We start from the raw sequence: 19,825 nt of genomic DNA, 5'->3' as shown, positions 1-19,825 counted from the left end.
TAGTGGATTTATTTATTGTTATTCTAAGTACTCATTTCCATCTCAATGCTATAATCTTCATTAAGCAAACAATTATACCTGTTTTGTTTACCATTGTACTCCTGGCAGCTACCTAGTGTCTGGTATATAAAAAAGGCTCAATAAATATTTATTTGAGGGATAAAACATTATTCCATTATAGATACAAAAAATAGAACTTAGGGATAACAAAACTTGCTTCTAAGTCACACTGCTAGAAAAAGAAAGAATGAAGATTAGAATCTAAGTACACAGTTTCAAACTATACTACAAGGCTACAGTAATCAAAACAGCATGGTACTGGTACCAAAACAGAGATATAGACCAATGGAACAAAACAGAGGCACCGGAGGCAACACAACATACATACAACTATACAATCTTTGATAAACCTGACAAAAACAAGCAATGGGGAAAGGATTCCATGTTTAACAAATGGTGTTGGGAAAACTGGCTAGCCATGTGCAGAAAGCAGAAACTGGACCCCTTCCTGACGCCTTACACTAAAATTAACTCCAGATGGATTAAAGACTTAAACATAAGACCTGGCACCATAAAAACCCTAGAAGAAAATCTAGGCAAAACTATCCAGGACATAGGAGTAGGCAAGGACTTCATGAACAAAACACCAAAAGCATTGGCAACAAAAGCCAAAATAGACAAATGGGACCTAATCAAACTCCACAGCTTCTGCACGGCAAAAGAAACAGTCACTAGAGTGGATCGGCAACCAACAGAATGGGAAAAAATTTTTGCAGTTTACCCATCTGACAAAGGGCTGATATCCAGAATTTACAAAGAACTCAAACAGATTTACAGGAAAAAAACAAACAAGCCCATTCAAAAGTGGGCAAAGGATATGAACAGATACTTTACGAAAGAAGACATATATGAGGCCAACAATCATATGAAAAAATGCTCATCGTCACTGATCATCAGAGAGATGCAAATCAAAACCACATTGAGATACCATCTCACGCCAGTTAGAATGGCGATCATTAAAAAATCTGGAGACAACAGATGCTGGAGAGGATGTGGAGAAAAAGGAACACTTTTACACTGTTGGTGGGAGTGTAAATTAGTTCAACCATTGTGGAAGACGGTGTGGCGATTCCTCAAGGCCTTAGAAATAGAAATTCCATTTGACCCAGCAATCCCATTACTGGGTATATATCCAAAAGACTATAAATCGTTCTACTATAAGGACACATATACACGAATGTTCATTGCAGCACTGTTTACAATAGCAAAGACCTGGAATCAACCCAAATGCCCATTGATAATAGACTGGATTGGAAAAATGTGGCACATATACACCATGGAATATTATGCAGCAATCAGAAATGATGAGTTTGTGTCGTTTGTAGGGACATGGATGAATCTGGAGAACTTCATCCTCAGCAAACTGACACAAGAACAGAAAATGAAACACCGCATATTCTCACTCATAGGTGGGTGATGAAAAATGAGAACACATGGACACAGAAAGGGGAGTACTAAACACTGGGGTGTATTGGGGGGAAAAGGGGAGGGCCAGTGGGAGGGGGAGGTGGGGAGGGATAGCCTGGGGAGAAAAGCCAAATGTGGGTGAAGGGGAGAAGAAAAGAAAGCACACTGCCATGTGTGTACCTATGCAACTGTCTTGCATGCTCTGCTCATGTACCCCAAAACCTATAATCCAATAAAAAATTAAAAAAAAAAAAAAAAAAAGAATCTAAGTACACAGAACTTTAAAGTCTGTTCACTTATTCAGCTCAGCCACTCCCTTCTTACAACTGTCTCAGCTACTCAAGTACACAGAGGAACTTAAGACAGGTTTGCTCATCCTTTCCCTTTAGTTTCAGTAGCTTTAAGTTACAGTTAAAAATAGTGGCTATTATCTCAATACAGTGTCAATTCTCTGAGCCAACATCTTCCATTCCCCTTATACGGTGGTAAAATTCTAGATGACCAATGAGAATGACAGCCAGAATATGTATGGCATGTCAGCACAATTGATGAACATAAATGTTTTTAAAGAATGGAGTTTATTCTCCATTTTGTCCAGCAGCTGGCAAAACTACAGATGGCAACTGTAATATATTATTTGCCACATGCATGTGGTGGAAATTAATAAATTACAAACACATGAAAATGTGGTTTTCAACTATTCCATGGTGCTACCATGTTGGCCAGGAAAGAAGTGGAATTTCTATTGGCTTGAATTTAATGAGATTTTACATTTGAATCAAATGAGTTCAAATTGGGGTCGAGACTTAAAAAAAAATGTATAGCTTCTCCTTCTGTGTCTCCACTATTTCATTTCCAGACTACTAGATTTATTGAGTTATATATGCATAACTTGGATAAAAACAGCTGGGCATTAGTGTTTATTTTATTCTACTACTAAATGATTTTCTAATATGCCTTAATAACTTACTTTTTATCTCTTCATAAATTTTGACAACTCTTTTGTCAGAATTTTGAAAATAAAAAATGCTGAAGTGATGTCTTTATTCCCATCAGTTGTATCTCAAGAAAATGTAAGCTTGAGATAAATATAAAAAATGATGTCTGTGAATATCAAAGAGTTGATGTTTAATACGATAGGGCTCTGTAGTAAAAAATGTTAATGTTTTTTGTTGTTCTTTTAATTTATCATTTTTATTTTTCATTTCATATATTTATATGAGATTTTGATTGGGTTTGCTAAGCAACTTTTATTAAGTCTGTTGTTGCCCTTTCTATTTACTCTTACCCTGTGTTGCTAAAGAGAGAAAATCAATTAAAAAATAAATTATATGAAAAGAGAATGAAATAAATCTAATTTCAAATTTTGATATATATAAAATAATATAATTAATGTAATATAACATTGTATAATACAAATTATATGTATGAAAGAAATGAAGATGTCATTTTGTCTAGATGATGTGTGGCCATAGATATTCCCTTACCTTAAATGGAAAAATAAAGAGAAAACAGAAAAGGCTCATCCAAATCTATCCTAACCAAGTCACGTAGATTTAATTAAATCTTCACTCTTAAAACAATGCTATAAAGAGAACACCAACTTTCCTTTCCTCACAATTCTCTTACCGTTCATTGTGAGGCAGAGTATTCCCGTGGGATACTTTCTACCTTAAAATAAATACTACAAGAAAATGATGAAATAATAGTGGCTTCTATCAATCATGGGCTGCCAGCTTTTGGACCTTAGCTTCTATTGCTTATTAAGAAGCTGGAACCCAAAGAATCGGTTACAAGCCTCAACCTGATTCTTAAAATAATATATACAGCCCATTGCCAACATGCAGTCTGCCTTGGTTATATCACTCTCCTGTCACCAAGATTGGGATGGAGGGGGGCGTTTAACTCTATGACACTGAATACTAATGCATCAGATACACACTTTTTTTATTTTCAAAAATACTTGAACATATCTGGTGTTCTAATGTCTCCTTTAATAGGTTACTGTATTCATCTGTTTTCACACTGCTATAAAGATACACTCAACACTCAGTAATTTATAAAGCAACGAATTTAACTGACTCACCGTTCTGCATGTCTAGGGAGGTCTCAGGAAACTTACAGTCATGGCAGAAGGAAAAGAGGAATGTCTTAATGTCTTCTTCCATGCAAAAGCAGGAAAAATTGTCTTATAAAACCATTAGACCTCATGAGAACTCACTCATTATCATGAGAACAGCATGGGGAAAAATGGCCCCATGATCCAATGACCTCCCTCCCTTGACATGTGGGAATTAGGGGGACTACCATTTAAGATGATATGTGGGTTAGGACACTGAGAAAAACCATATCAGTTACCTACAAACCACTTTTCCCTTCCTTTCTAAGATGTTTATTCGTTCATCAGACATTTACAGAGCACTTACTCTGTCCCAGACTCAGCCACACATGTCTCTTATAGTGAAAAATGTGGAAACTGTCCTCCCCTTGCAGAGATTAGATAACTAACCATGAACATCAAAACAACACAATTAGAAGCCTGATTTGTGGTTTTCCACTTACCTTTCAAAACTTGCATGCATGCTTCTTCCTGCATATGCCTCTTCAGAATAATCTTTTAATAACTATATTTTTAATTTTTTAAGGTATGCCTTACAGGTATATGCTACTAATAGTTTTTACAATACCTCCTGGAATGCCATAAAATAAATTTAAAAACTAATTCTCCTCACCATCAATATAATTAGAGAGTCTATTCCAAAATTTCTTCCCTCTCTGGTTACAAAATAATGAAGCTTAGGAGGCATAAGGTGCATTATAGTTAAATTTTAGTATTTTTTTATTTTCTTCACTAATTCCAGTAATTTTGTAAAAGACAATGTAAAAGAGGTAATCTAGTAGTTTCTGGCCCCCCACAAAAAAAAAGAAAAGGAAAGAAAATAATTTTGTGGACTGGTTATATACCAATGTGATTCTTACCCTTACAAGATAATCCAACATAACTTTTACTTATGGATGTCTGCACTTTCTCTGTCAAATGCTCCTTCCCAACTTACTTTTTCTTAACAAAACTCATTTTTTAAAACAGTTTTCACTTCACAGCAAACCTGAGCAGAAGGTACAGAGTACAGGGATTTTCTGAATCCCTCTGCCCCTAGACATGTATAGCTTTCCCCATATAAACATCCCACACCAGAGTGGTGCATGTCAAAATTGATGAACCTACATTGACATATCATTATCACCTAGAACCACACTTTACATTAGGGGTCACATTTGTTGTATATTTTAAGAGTTTGGACAAATTTATAATGGCGTGTACTTTTTCATCATTATAGTATCTTACACAGTATTTTCACTCCCTTAAAAATCCTGTGCACACCACCTATTGATTTCTCCTTTCCCCTTAACCTCAAACATTCATAAATCTTTTTACTTGCCCCATAGATTTTCATTTCCAAAATGTCATATAGTTGAAATCATATATTATGTAGCCTTTTTGGGCTGACTTCTTTCATAAGTTTCCTTCATGTCTTTTCATGCCATAATAGCTCATTACTTTTTGTCCTAAAGAATATATCACTGTCTAAATATACCAGACTTGCGTATACATTGACCTACTGAAGGGCATCTTGTTTGCTTTCAAGTAATGAATAAAGCTGCTATAAACAACCTTGTTTAGGTGTTTGTGTGGACATACGTTTTCAACTTCTTTAGGTTAACACTAGGGATTTGTGATTGCTGCATCATATGGTAAGACTATGGAGTTTTGTAAGAAACTGCCAAACTGTCTTCTGAAGTGACCGTACCATTTTGTATTCACCAGCCATCAATAAATGAGAGTTCCCATTGCTCCATATCCTCATAAACATTTGATGTGATAAGAGGTCTGAATCTTGGACCTTATAATAAATATGTAACAATGTCTCCTTGTTGTTGTAATTTGCATTTCTCTAATGCCACAAAATTTTCATATGTGTATTTTTCATCTTTATATTTTCTTTGGTGAGGTGTACATTAAGGTTTTGACTCATTTTTTAAATCACATTTTTTTCTTATTGTTGAATTTTAAAAACTCTTTGTATATTTTAGACAACTGTCTTTTACCAGATATATCTTTTGCAAATATTTTGTCCCAGCCTGTGGCTTGTCTTTTTATTCTCTTAAAAGTGTATTTCCAAGAACAGATTTATTTTTATTTTAATAATATCCAGATTAGTAATTTTTTTTTCATTGATTATGCCTTTGGTGTTATAACTAAGAGGGCATAGTCAAACCCAAAGTCATCTAGATTTCCCCAGTGTTATATTCTAAGTTGTTTGGTGTTGTTTTAGTTTTGTTTTACATTTAGGCTTGTGATCCATTTTGGATAAGTTTTGTCAACAATGTAAGGTCTCCATCCAGATTCATTTGAGGGAGGGAGTGAATGTCTGATTATTCCAATACAATTTATCAAAAACACTGTCTTTGCTCCCTTGTAAGGCTTTGCTCCTTTGTCAAAGATCAGTTGGTTGCATTTATCTGGGTCTGTTTCTAGGTTATATTCTGTTCCATTATTCTATTTGTGTATTCTTTCACCAATATCATACTGCCTTGATTACCATACCTTTATAGTAAAAGTAATATGCTGTCAGTCCCCCAACTTTTTTCTTCTCTTTCATAATTCTGTTTAGTATTTTGTGGCCTGTCTCTTTCATATAAAATGTTAGAATCAGTTTGTCAATATCCATAAAATAACTCACTAGGATTTTGAATGGGATTGCACTGAATCTAGAAATCAAGTTGGAATTAACTGAAATCTTGATAAAATTGAGTCTTCTGCTCCATGAACATGTAATATCTCTCCATTTCTTTCACCAGAATTTTGTCATTTTTCTTATATAGATGTCATATATATTCGCTTAGATTTATATCTAATATTTCATTTGCAGGAATGCTAATATAAAGGATATTGTGTTTCTCATTCCAAATTCCACTGTCTTGTTGCTGATATATAGAAAAGCAATTGACTTGTATACATTGATTTTGTACCTTTCAGGCTTACTATAATTATTTATCAATTCCAGGAGGGGTTTTTTTGTTAATTTTGGGGGCTTTCTACGTGGATAATCATGTCATTTTGAAAAGAGACAATTTTATTTCTTCCTTCCCAATCAATGTCTCTGTTATTTTAATTTTTTATTTTATTTTATCAGTCAAGACCTCCAGTACAGTGTTGAAGAGCAGTGGTTAGAGGGACCATTTATGACTTTTTTCTGAACCTCTTGAGAAAGCTTCAAGTTTCCATTAAGCATAATGTTAGCTGCAGAATTTTTGTATATATTTTTTAGAAAGCTGAGGAACTTCCCTTCTATTCCTAGTTTACTGTAAGTTTGTTTTTTCTTTTTATCATGAATAAGTGTTGAATTTTGTCAAATGTACTTTTTCCACAGTTTTTGGATATCCTGTTCTGGTTGGTATTTTTCGTTTGTTTGGTATGTGTGTATGTGTGTGTGTGCACATGCACACACTGCAGACACATGTGTGCATTAGTTTTTTTGTTTTTTTTTTTCAGTATTTTTTCTGTTGGCTTTGAGGTTTGGAGGTTTCTATTGCGGTATCTTCAAGCTCACAGAGAGTTTCTTCCAGCAATAAGCCTATCAAAGGTATTCTTTATTTCTACTACAGCATTTTTCTTAAGTAATAGGATTTTCCAGAGGGACAGAACTAATAAGATAAATATATATATATGAAGGGGAGTTTATTAAGGAGTACTGACTCCCACTATCAAAGTGAAGTCCCGTGATAGGCCATCTGCAAGCTGGGGAGCAAGGAAGCCAGTCAATCCCAAAGTGTCAAAAGTAGGGAAGCCAATGGTGCTGCCTACAGACTGTGGCCAAAGGCCCAAAAGTCCCTGGTAACCCACTGGTGTAAGTCCAAGAGTCCAAAAGCTTAAGAATTTGTTGTCCAATATTCAGTGGCAAGTAGCATCCAGCACAGCAGAAAGATGAAGGATGGAAAATTCAGTGAGTCAAGTTTTTCCGAATTCTACCTGCTTTATTCTAGCTGCACTGGTAGCTGATTAGATGTGCCCATCCAGACTGAAGGTGGGTCTGCCTCTCCCAGTCCACTGACTCAAATGTTGATCTCCTTTGGCAACACCCTCACAGATACACCCAAGAACAATATCTGCATCTTTCAATCCAATCAAGATGACACACAATATTGACCATCACATCTTATAATCTTCATCTCTGCTTACATTGGCCATTTATTCTTTCATGCTCTTTGTTTCATTCACTAGAGCCCTTGTGCATTAATCACAGTTGTTTTAAGTTCTCTGTCTGATAATCCTAACAGTTGTGACACATCTGAGTCTGGTTCTGATGCTGCTCTTTTTGAACTCTGATTTTTGTCTTTTAATATGTCTTGTAATTTATTTTCAATAGCCAGCTGTAATATATTGAGTAAAAGAAACTGCAGTAAATATGCCTTTAGTAACATGAGGGTCATATGTAGGGGAAGCATTCTATAGCCTTATGATCTCAGTCTTTTCATGAGTTTGTGCCTCTGGACTATGAACAGCACATATTCTTCACGGGCTTTTTACACCCATTACTTGGGATGTGATGATTAGAGTAGGCTGGATGAAATATTTGCTGTCTCCCATGTGGAAATTTATAGGTGTCTAGAGTGGAGTTTTCCCTTCCACCAAGTCAGGCTGTGATAGAACTCCAACAGGTTGGGCTTTGGTTGAATAGTTTCTCCTCAGGACAAATCTTGTTAAGAAGAACAGAATGCTCTGGCATACTTCATTTTTTTTCTCCTCACCCTGCCAAAGTACAAGGGGATTATTTTCTAATATTCACTGTGAGGACCTGGGAGAACTCCAGAAGGTAAAAAGTCACAAAAGTGTGAGGGCCCCTAATGACTAGGTCCCCCTGGAATTTTTTTCTCAGACTTGTCCACATTGAACTTCCAACAATTCATTAATTACAGTTAAGGTTTCCCTACCCCAAAACTGGTTCCTGTGAAGGTTTCAGCTCATGGGTTTCTACTTTTGTAAGTTGGCATTGTCTTTATTTGCCTGTAGTCTCTCCAGTTTTTGAGTCAGTAGCTTGCCCTGTGACAGCACTTTTCTTGCTGATCTAATATAAGTTGTTTATTCAGCTTTTTAGTTTATTCAGCTTTTCACTTGTTAGGCCAGAGTGGTAACTTACAAGCTTTATACATGCTGGACCAGAACACAGAAGTCCTCTTTCCAACATTTTAATTATTGCCTCATTCTCAAAATTTCAGGTAGAGTTTTTACTGACAAGTGTATATTGCTTGATCATTTCAATTTGCCCTTTTGCATAACACTTACAGAGACACTGTTCATTTTTTGCTGATTACCAAATTACTGTTTTCTCATTGTTCCCATTCTAGGGAAAAGCTGCTTAAAAAGCCCTGCATAGATAATTTCTGACTTTTGTGGTAATGAATTTCAATGCTTCCCTGACTTATAAAATGTTATCTCAGAGCCTAGCTGACAAGCAGTACAAGTTTCACTTTGATGACTCTAGCAATCTGAAGGAAAGCCTTTCCACTGGCTCAAAACCATTGCTTGAAGATTTTCTATGGCTTATAACAAATGACAGTACATTTGCTGTCAGGCAGAAAACAAGTAGCCATTCTAGTAGTGTCAGTAGATACAAAATGGGAAGGTACTTTTTCTATAGAAAAATCATTATAAGAAAATTGTAGGGTTTTTTTTCAGGAACATGTACAAAAGCAAATTTACTTATGTGGATTTTGTGGATGGAACAAAAGAATTAAATTTTCATTTATTTTTAGCAAGTAAATAAAAATCTTAAACTGTCTACCTATTTCATATTATTCATAATAGGATGGAAGTAAAGATAAGAAGAAAAGAGATTAAGAGAAAAATAGTGAGAAAGAAAATAATAGAAAAGAGAAAAGAAAGATATACCAAGATATTAAAGGAGAGAAAGAAATGTGGATCTAGAGAGAACCTAAAGCTATCTCATCAGGTGGTACAGGGTGTATCCTTGCCAGGGTCTCTGGAGAGTAGGAACTGGAAATAACCTTTTGCTTGGTTTACTCCCTAATTTCCTGCATCTTGCATGCCCATAAAATTGACATCTTTTTAAAAATTAGTACAAAAATACTTATGAATTTTCAGAAGTCTAGAGAAAGGCATTAGAGAAGAGAAATTAAAGAGCAAAGCATAAGCAAGAGCCTGGGGGAAGGGGAAGAGGAAGGAGAGAGAGAAAGAAGAGTGAAAAAGAAGAGAACTAGGAGAGATAATGCTACCTTTTCTTTTAGATCCCTTGGTCAACTTGTTAACACTCTTTCATTTACTGTCAGTTGTAACAGCATCTCTTCCAGAAAGTAATGTATGAATCTCCAGGCAGAACAAAACCTTCTTTATAACCCAGGCCTGATACGTTCAAATGCTTAAGGGTAGCTTGATGGATAATTGAACCTATGAAAGCATTTTTTTTTTTTATGGAGTCTGGCTCTGTCGCCAGGCTGGAGTGCAATGGCACAATCTTGGCTCACTGCAACCTCCGTCTTCTGGGTTCAAGTGATTCTTCTGCCCTGGCCTCGCAAGTAACTGAGACTACAGGTGCAAGCCACCATGCCCAGCTAATTTTTGTATTTTAGTACAGACAGTTTTCACCATGTTGGCCAGGATGGTCTTGATTTCTTGACCTTGTAATCTGCTGGCCTTAGCCTCCCGAAGTGCTGGGATTACTGGCATGAGTCACCACACCCGGCCACAAGGATATTTTTTTAACTTTAATTTTAGGACCAGTATGTATATAGATTTGTTATATAGGTAAATGTGTGTCATAGGAGTTTGTGTACATATTGTTTAGTCAATCAAGTGCTAAGCCTAGTACCTAATAGTTATTTTAAGAAAAATAATATTTATACTAACTTTTGCCCACCTTGCTCCAACCAGTCTTCTACCAAAATCTAATCCTGAATTTGTATTTTTATAAATATCAATACATAATGAGTCACACAAAAAAGGTTATTACTATTTAACTCTCTCTCTCATTTCCCACATCCTATTGATGAGCATGCTCTATTAATTTTACCACTTAACCTTTTCATATGCGTGTCCTCTTCTCATCTACAAAAATGCTGCCTAAGTTTGCATCACCTTTCATTAAGATAATTAAGATCTCCAGCTGGTATTCTTATTTGCCTCTTTCCACATTCTTTGCATTAGTCATTCTCAATCTGTTTTTCTTCTGGGAAATATAACGGAAGATGTTCACAAGTACCCAACCAGGTTTTAATGAAACTTCAAGTAAAAATGATTGCAGGCAAAGTATTAAACTAACTCATTCATAGCTGTACTATTAACAGTATCTCTATAGAGGTCACTGTCAAAAGGCCAAGCCATGAAAAGATAAGCCATGGGTTTTGTGCAATTCCAGGCCAAGGAAACTACTCTTCTCTATTTAAGCAAATTAGGAAACAAATGAGTAGCATTATTAATAAAGTACACCTCTGTATTTGTCCATTTTCATACTGCTAATAAAGTAATTTATAAAAGAAAGATGTTTAATTGACTCACAGTTCAGCATGGCTGGGAGGCCTCAAGAAACTTATAATCATGGTGGAAGGGGAAACAAATACGTCCTTCACCTAGAAACAGGAAGGAGAAGAATGAGCAAAAGCGGGGAAAGCCCCTAATAAAACCATCAGATCTTGTGAGAACTTACTCACTATCACAAGAACAGAATGAGGGTAACCACCCTGTGATTACATTACCTCCCCTCAGGTCCCTCCTGAGACACATGTGGATTGTGGGAACCACAAATCAAGATGAGATTTTGGTGGAGACACAGCCAAACCATATTAACCTCCAAATACTGTGTTTGAGAAACAGTATCATTTACTACCAGCAAATATAAAACACAAAGATGACTATACGGCTTTCAACTTAAACTTTTCTATGTCTCATTGTCTACAGAATAGACCCCACATACTCCAATAAAGTCAAAGGTTAATACCTCTCCATTCTATGACCTGGATACTCTCTCATCTGGCTCCTGCCCATATCTTCAATTTTGACTTGCCATATTGCTATTCCAATTCTACACTCTAGCTATACTGAACCACTTGAACTTCCCTGAATTCTCAATTGTGTCCCACATTTTTAGAACCCCAAAACTTGTTTATTGTGTTTGTAAATGAAGCAACTAAGAATTCATATAGTGCAAGATGTTGGTGAATAAACACAATGTTCTGCCTGACATATTACAAAATAATAGAATTCTGAGGAAATGCATATGCCTGATGATCATCCAACTTTAGCTGTTTTTATCACAGCTCAAATAATTTCACATTTCTGCTCCTAATTCTCAATTTGCCTCTGAATCTAAAATTTGTACATTCTGACTTTAGCACACTTTAAACTGTCCCATCATAAGAATAAAATACATATAAAATAAATATTATACTTTATACAATGTTCCATATCATTGATATACTAGTTAGAAAGGATTACATTTTTTAAGAATTCCATGTGATTTTATCCAAATTTCAAAACTCCGAATTTCAAAATATATTAAAATGACTTAAAAATAAATATCTTTATAAAATTAAGAAAGCTAAAAATAAGAAAAAGAAAGAAGAAGAAGAAACAGGAAAAAAATTACAATTATTGATTTTCTAATTGCTGGACCTAGGTATTTGCCTTTGCCAATATTTTGTGAAAAAAATGAGAATTAACCAATTTTTAAAACTAGTATTACTGAAAAAAATGCTACTTATGCTGCTGCAATCTAAGAATTAATAAATAAAAGGCATCATTCTTCTGATGAGGTTTTTAATCAGTCTGGATATGTCACATTTTCAAATTGGGGATGAAAGGACATTAATTTATTTTCCTGCAAAAATGAGAATAAGTTCAGGTTACTCAGTGCAATGCAGAAAAAGGAACAAGGAAGAAAAGTAGAAATATGATAAAGGAGAAATAAGTTAGCAAACCAGTGTAAAGCAGCAGGATACATGATGTAAGATGGCCAGTGAAAAATTCCCACTTGCAGGGAGGCTAAAGAACTTCTAAGAGAGAAATGTCCAATTTTAAAGATGGTTACACTGTAAGTATATCTTACCTCAATCTCAGGCTGACACATACATCCCACCTAATCTTAAGCAGGCAAATGGCTTGAGTGGGAGTTTGGCTTGTTTATGTGTTTGTTAGTTGGTACATTTACTTTAGGTAAATCATGGAACCAGGATAAATTTCAGGTCTGAGACAATAGAGAAAGTAACCTCAGCACTCTGTTTGGCAGGTGAGATAATACCTAACCTGAAGCAAATTATCAGATCCAGAGGCTTAGAGTGAGAAACTCATATTCTTTACTGAAGAATATAAGACCTGGGGGATTCACACAAGTGCCCAAGAGAGCTGCAGAGTATTAAAGGTTCTGAAATGGAGGGCCAGTCTCAGTCTACCCACCTCTGAGGGGGCAGAGAGATCCCAGCTGATAATAAGTCTATGTTAGTTTTCTCAAAATTTCTTATAGCCACCAAATGCTAATGGGCCCACATGTGTATTTGCTACATATCAAAACGTGAGACACTGTTTGATATTTAACTATGAGGAGCCACAGTGGGATCATAATTTGATGATTAATGGACAAAATTCAATAAATTTAATGGCGACTAAGGAGATGCTGAAAGCATGCATACATAGAGTACTGTCAGTCAATGTGATAATTATAATTCTACATACTCATAATTCTATAAATCCATTTATTATATATTCAAAGAAATATGGTGGTATTAACATTAATTATCATGCATAAGGATATTGAAAAGAAATACCAAGCATTAACACAATTTTCCCAGGAGAGAAGACAATAAGAAATGTTGTTTCACCACTTTTCTTCCAGTCTATATGGATATTTTTCACAATTTTTTTGTACTGGAAAGCAAATCATTTTAATTGTTCATGAACAACTTATTTATCTGAATGGAGGTGGAGATAAATTACATACATACAATAGTTTCATGATTTTTCTAATTACTAAGGCTATACTAGTGTGAGCTTTTCTAAATAAGAAACGTACGTATCTGTAGTCCTCTTTTTAGTCCTATATTTTCTTACAACTGTGAAGAAGACAAAGAGACTCTGGAAAGATAATCTGTTGACAATATAGTTTAGCTTTCTTCCGGGGCAAAACTTCTTTAGTTGTTCACTGAAAATGTTATTGTGCATTACTTATATCAATTGAAATGGAATCTTCCTTACCTTAGGTGATTCACAGTTTTAACTGCTTCGGCCTGCCAGGTTGCTACCATATTTCCCCACACATCAATGTCAGAGACAGCCTGAGCAGTCACCATTTATTTGTAATTGTGTTCTTAGGAATGGAAATAAGTGAATATGGTAGAAAACTGCAGTCACTCTGCTGAACAGAGTCTGGACTCTAAACCCTTAGGGCTGTCCAATAAAGACCAAATTATTTTGCTGAACAGAAATGGAAAAAAATAATATATAACAGTGTAAAAAAAGGTGTCATTTCTTAATAACTTGGGAGACGAGATCATATCTTTTCTTTGGTGGTTGTGTGTGTGTGTGTGTGTGTGTGTGTAAATTTAAAGAGAGAAAAAGAAAAAAATCTGTCAAAACAGGGCTAATTTTTTGCAGCCATTCTGCTTTCAAACTTTAATACCTATTACTTTTCTTTCTCAAATATACAGCACTCTCAGAAAAGTTCGAGTTTCACCCACTATTTCTTCAACCTCAGTACAAACCCCTACTTTAGCAATTGCAAAATTCTCACTTGTTCTCGAAGATTTGGCTCAAATTCTACCTTCCTGGATGGCTCTAGGCAGACTTTCATGCTCATACTTCTATTCAACTGATTTATCCCCTTTATAACAATCATCTTCTATTAAAACAGATTGGATATTTTTTGAAAATAGAGACAATATAGTTCGACCTTTGTATTCCAAAGGCCAAGCATAATAAATATTTCCGAAGCAAAGATCTTAGCAGTGTAACTGTCTTGAGTCTAATACCCAAACATCTGCTAGCTTTAGGAATAACAACAAGAGTTATGCTTCTAAATCTTTAATCATAAAATTAAAATAATGATAAACCCTATCTTGTAGAGATGTTGTGAGGATGTAGTGTACAGATAATATTAATACAACACTTTGGAGAGGGCCTTGCACATAATAAGCACCCAGTAAATACTAGCTTTTCTTTCAATAACCAATAGAAGGTTTGGTTTCGTGAAGTAAATTTTACCCATGCCAGATGGGATGGATGAATAGATAGATAAATAGATAATAGGTAAGTAGGTAGATAGATAGATAGATAGATAGATAGATAGATAGATGATAGAACAAATAGACTAAAACAAATGAAATAATCTCCTTTATTTAAATAGAAAAAGAAAAATTGAATCCACACTAAATATTAGCATTCTCATTTATCCTTCTCATTACATACGATTTGGACTAAAATGCAAAGTTGATTTTATGAAAATATTTTCTTTTATGAATAAACTATTTTATTTACTTTTTGACATTATATGAAAAGTATTTTTAAAGAAGTGAAATGCAAAAGTGTATGCTTTATCTGATTTCTGATAAGAAAACACCAATGTGATATATTCTTAAAGCTTTCTACTGTATTGTCAATCATTTTTCTGAGATTCTCATTTGCTGTAAGAAGGTTCTTATATCAACTAGGTAAGTTTGAATTCCTAATAAATTCTTCCAAGAGGTGATTAAAGTCATTGTTACAAATGACTGGATTTGTAAATCTTTAATTCGACTTTTAAGTTACCAATGGATCATTAAATGCTTCACATGCCATTCTATTAGATGTAGTCAATCTAGCTGAAATCTAAGTCACTAAGCAGTAAGCTCAATTGGGACAAATTTAGGTTGCGTTTGCACCAAGAAAATTGTTTCCAAACATTGTGATACAACTATTTCTTAAAGCTAAAATTTAAAAACTACTAAACTATTTCAGGTAATGTATGACCTTAAAATGTATGTGATGCATGTAAGAAATTTGGACACTGGTCAAAAACATAACATTTATTAAAAGGTTAAAAACTAAATGTTTTGAGAACAGCTGACTACTCATATATCCTTTCCATTCTTACCTATCCTGTAGATCATAGTCCCTTATCCAAAATTCAGTTTAAGCAGTTTTAAGAAAATGCCTGATTTGAGCCACTTAAGATTACTGTTTCTACCTCTAAACTATCTTTAAGTTAAGGAAATAAATGTAATAATGACTTTCTCTGTTATCTGTTTTTTATAAAACATACACATGCACACAGAGTGGGAATGTACCTCAACCAACCACAGTGCTTCAAAAATTTTAGGAATATTAGAGACAAATGAGTTTAGAATAAGAGATGTGATCATATGACACATCAGCCTAGGATTCAGCACAGGCAAAAAAAGGGAACTGCCTGAAAAATTACGGTAGATTTCTCCAACACAACACATAAGAAGTTCCAGAACCAGAGAAACAGAGGCTTGGAACAATAGTGCATAATCGAGCAATTTGGATGCAAATTAAAAACAAATTACTTAGAACCTTTCTAATGTCTGGGATGAAAATTTCAAATGTCTGAGATTTGGCATTTCATCCCAGGTCCTGAGTTAAGTAAACAGCCCTCAGCCCAGAGTTACACAGGCAGTAGTTTGAATCTGGGTCTCTGAACAGAAGCCCTAGCCCTCACTCACTATTATGAACAGATATCAATACATAACATGTAGAAGTAGAGAGCTAAAGGACACTAATACTTTGGTTCCATCCTCCCAAAATCCCATTGGAATGACAGAAGATATATTTAAAAATTAAGATAAAGAAAATCACAGTGTCATTAGAAATCAGGGGAAGTGATACAGTTCAGATCAGTGATACAGTTCAGAGCATAGAAGGTGGGGCCATTGGTCAGTTATGCTCCCTAGAGTCAGAAATGTAACAGATGCTTCTTCATGACCACTGCAGCATTAATAGCCACTGTGCTCCCTTCTTTATGGAAGAGAAAATAATATGTGGCAATTGTCTTTTTACTTTGGAGGAGATATGCTGGCATGCTCCTATCATAAGCGGATGCCAAGTTGAAATTAGCTCTGCAAGAGATTTATTAGAAGCTAGTCCAGTGAGAGGTTAACTGGGAAGGGAGCCAGGAGAGGCTGAGAGAACCATCAGACCATGGTGTAGGTTTGACTGATTGAAGGAAAGAGGAAAGAAGGAAGGTTGGCAGAAAGCATCTCAGAGTGCAGTACAGGCATAAGGGAGTACATTGTGGAGACTTTGAGCCAAAATGATTACCTGTCAGAGGAGTCTCATATCCCTCAAGAATGGGCCTTCCTCAGTATCCCTGCTGGCCTTTGTCACCTAGAGATTTAGCTTCAGTGCAAACATGATGATGAATTTCTGAGCACCACAATTAGGGCCATTAGTCTACAATGTTCTCTACATATTCTCTCATATTGAGAAACACATCGTTCTGGCCACCACATTTATAAATACAGATCAAACATCAGTATTGTACAAGGAAAAAGTTACATGTTTCTTTAGAAGTAAAGATAATTTTGGAATGTTTGTTGATATAATGTACTGTGTATTTCAAAAAGCAAACCCAAACCTCTAATTTAAAAAAATAAAAATTTTACTAATGTCAAGAAAAATTTCATATTAAAAGATACATTAATGTGGTGATGATATGTCGCAAATAGAACCAAGTATATTAATTGACATTGAAAATAAAAATGGGTTATAAATAATCATAAAAATACAGGGGCCTTCAAATTTGCTACAAATCTAGAAATATGTGCTCCTGAGAGATGTACCTAAACTTTTACAAAACGTTGAAATTAACAAATGGTCCAAGATACAGAAATTTTTATTAAGAAGAATGAAGAAAAAGAATGCCAAAACAGATATAATTTGAGTTCACAAACTTAGATTTGTAAGGAATTTTTATGTTGATGCATTACTGTTTTTCTATAAATTTATTTAATTTTTAACTCCAAACCTATGTCCTGTGAAGCTGTGATTAAATTCAGATAACAGCTATTCTTGGAAGGTCCCTTTGGGATTAAGGTAAGGGCTTGGATTTTATTCAGCACTAGGATATTGGGGGTGGGAGGCTAGTGTAGTCATTATTTTTTCATGATGATTATCATTTAGTCCCTCATTTTTCTACCTACATGGCTCTTTCATATCTGTCATCCATTTCATCATTTTTGTGGCACACCTAGGGTTCTGAATCTTTAATAATATTAGGGTTCTCTGGACTAGAATACAGTTTCCTAGTGTATGCCATGGCCATTTCCTTTTATGACTGCCATATGCGAATATCACTGCCAGGGCACAAGGTGTAGACCTCTGTGGTACATGGCATTCTTTCCTGTCTGTAGCAGAAAACAAACATCTTTGTTGTCTGTAGAAAATCACTCTCTGTAGCCTTTGGAAATTCTACAGCCTTTGGAGACTCTCTTCCATTGAGCCCTAATGTCTTAAATGAACTACAGTCTTTAGAAACAAAAGCCAGAAAACGAGATAAATGTCTGGAATACAACATCTACTTTGACCTTGCCAGAAAAATTCTGAGACAAATAAAGGACAGAATTAACTTATTCATTGGGATAAGGATAGTGGCAAAATACCAAAATAAAATGCACATGAATATGCCAAAGATTTTCCTGCCACAAAAGGATATTGCTGAGGTTACAGAACAATGTGTTTCAGAGACTCTTATTTCATAGAATATATGTGCCCCTGTAGATTTTCATGGACGTAACTGAAATACAACACAGCATATCCTAAAAGAAAGAATCCTGAATTTTTAATCAGAAACCTTAATATAAGAATTTTATTATTTTCCAATCCAGTCTATTATCATCATGGAATATTATGCAGCAATCAGAAATGATGAGTTCGTGTCGTTTGTAGGGACATGGATGAATCTGGAAAACATCATCCTCAGCAAACTGACACAAGAACAGAAAATGAAACACCGCATATTCTCACTCATAGGTGGGTGATGAAAAATGAGAACACATGGACACAGGGAGGGGAGTACTAAACACTGGGGTCTATTGGGGGGAAAAGGGGAGGGCCAGTGGGAGGGGGAGGTGGGGAGGGATAGCCTGGGGAGAAATGCCAAATGTGGGTGAAGGGGAGAAGAAAAGCAAAGCACACTGCCATGTGTGTACCTACGCAACTGTCTTGCATGCTCTGCTCATGTACCCCAAAACCTATAATCCAATAAAAAATTAAAAAAAAAAAAAAAAGAATTTTATTATTTTCATGGATCTGAGAAAAGAACCTAATCTCTCTAGGTCACCATTTCCACATTCATGAAGTAAAGATTTCTCACAGAAATATTGGGGAATTAGATAGGTGCAAATGTAATATAGCAATATTATTAGAATTTATTATTTCTTCTACTATGAATAGATAGACTGAACTGGTCTATATCGCAATAAATCAAGGCTATAACCAGAGGTTCTTATTACTTAATATTTCTCCACTTTTTGCCTTACAGTGCAAGAGAAGAAAAATTAGTAAGTATTAGCATTATCCCTAAATGTCTTATTCAAAATACAGTGTGCCCAACCTCCCAAAATTGAATCATGAAGAATCTGAAACCCTAAACAGACCAATATTGAGTTCTGAAATTGAATCAGTAATAAAAACCTACCAATTAACCAACGGGAAGGTAGAGAATATGGCAATATAGAAGCCACCAGTGACTGTCACCTCCACAGGAATATCAAATTGAACAACTATCCAAACAACAAAGCACCTTTATATGAACCAAAAATCACGCAAGCAATCACAGTACCTAGTTTTAACATCATATAAAAGAAAGAGTCAGCGAAGGGGGTAGGAAAGATAGTCTTGAATTGCTGACACCACTGCTACCCTATCCCCCCAGCAGTGGCTACATGGCACAGAGATGAAATCTGTGTGCTTAGGAAAGAGAGAGCACAGTGATTTTGAAATTTTGCATTGAAATGCAGTGCTGCCCTGTCACACTGGAAAACAACACAGGGCAGAACCTGCAGGTGCCCATCCAGGGAGCGTTTAGACCAGCCCTAGCGAACATCATCAATCCCAGCAGAACCTGCATTCTAGCTAGCCCCACCACCACAAGCTAAAGTACTCTGTGATCCTAAATAAACTTGAAAGGCAGCCTAGGCCACCAGAACTGTAATTTCTGGCCAAGTCCTGGTGCTGTGTTGGGCTTGGAGCCAGTGGACTTGGAGTGCATGTGACCTAGTGAGAGACACCAGTTGGGGCAGCCAAGGGAGTGCTTGTGTTGCCACTCCCCTAACCCCAGGTAGCTCACAGCTCCAG

At 35.5% G+C, this 19,825-nt stretch overlaps 1 long non-coding RNA gene across 1 annotated transcript in view; it reads right to left on the bottom strand.

Moving 5' to 3' along the window:
- LOC144576750 (uncharacterized) overlaps positions 1–19,825 on the bottom strand; it is a 200,331-nt gene that overhangs the window by 89,885 nt on the left and 90,621 nt on the right. Inside the window, exon 2 of the long non-coding RNA XR_013519217.1 lies at positions 11,042–11,112. This is a non-coding gene — a long non-coding RNA (uncharacterized LOC144576750). The remainder of the gene's footprint in view (positions 1–11,041; positions 11,113–19,825) is intronic.

Source organism: Callithrix jacchus, chromosome 6 (genome assembly GCF_049354715.1).
Source record: "Callithrix jacchus isolate 240 chromosome 6, calJac240_pri, whole genome shotgun sequence".
Lineage (NCBI taxonomy): Eukaryota > Metazoa > Chordata > Mammalia > Primates > Cebidae > Callithrix > Callithrix jacchus.
This window is presented reverse-complemented; position numbering and strand designations above follow the sequence as displayed.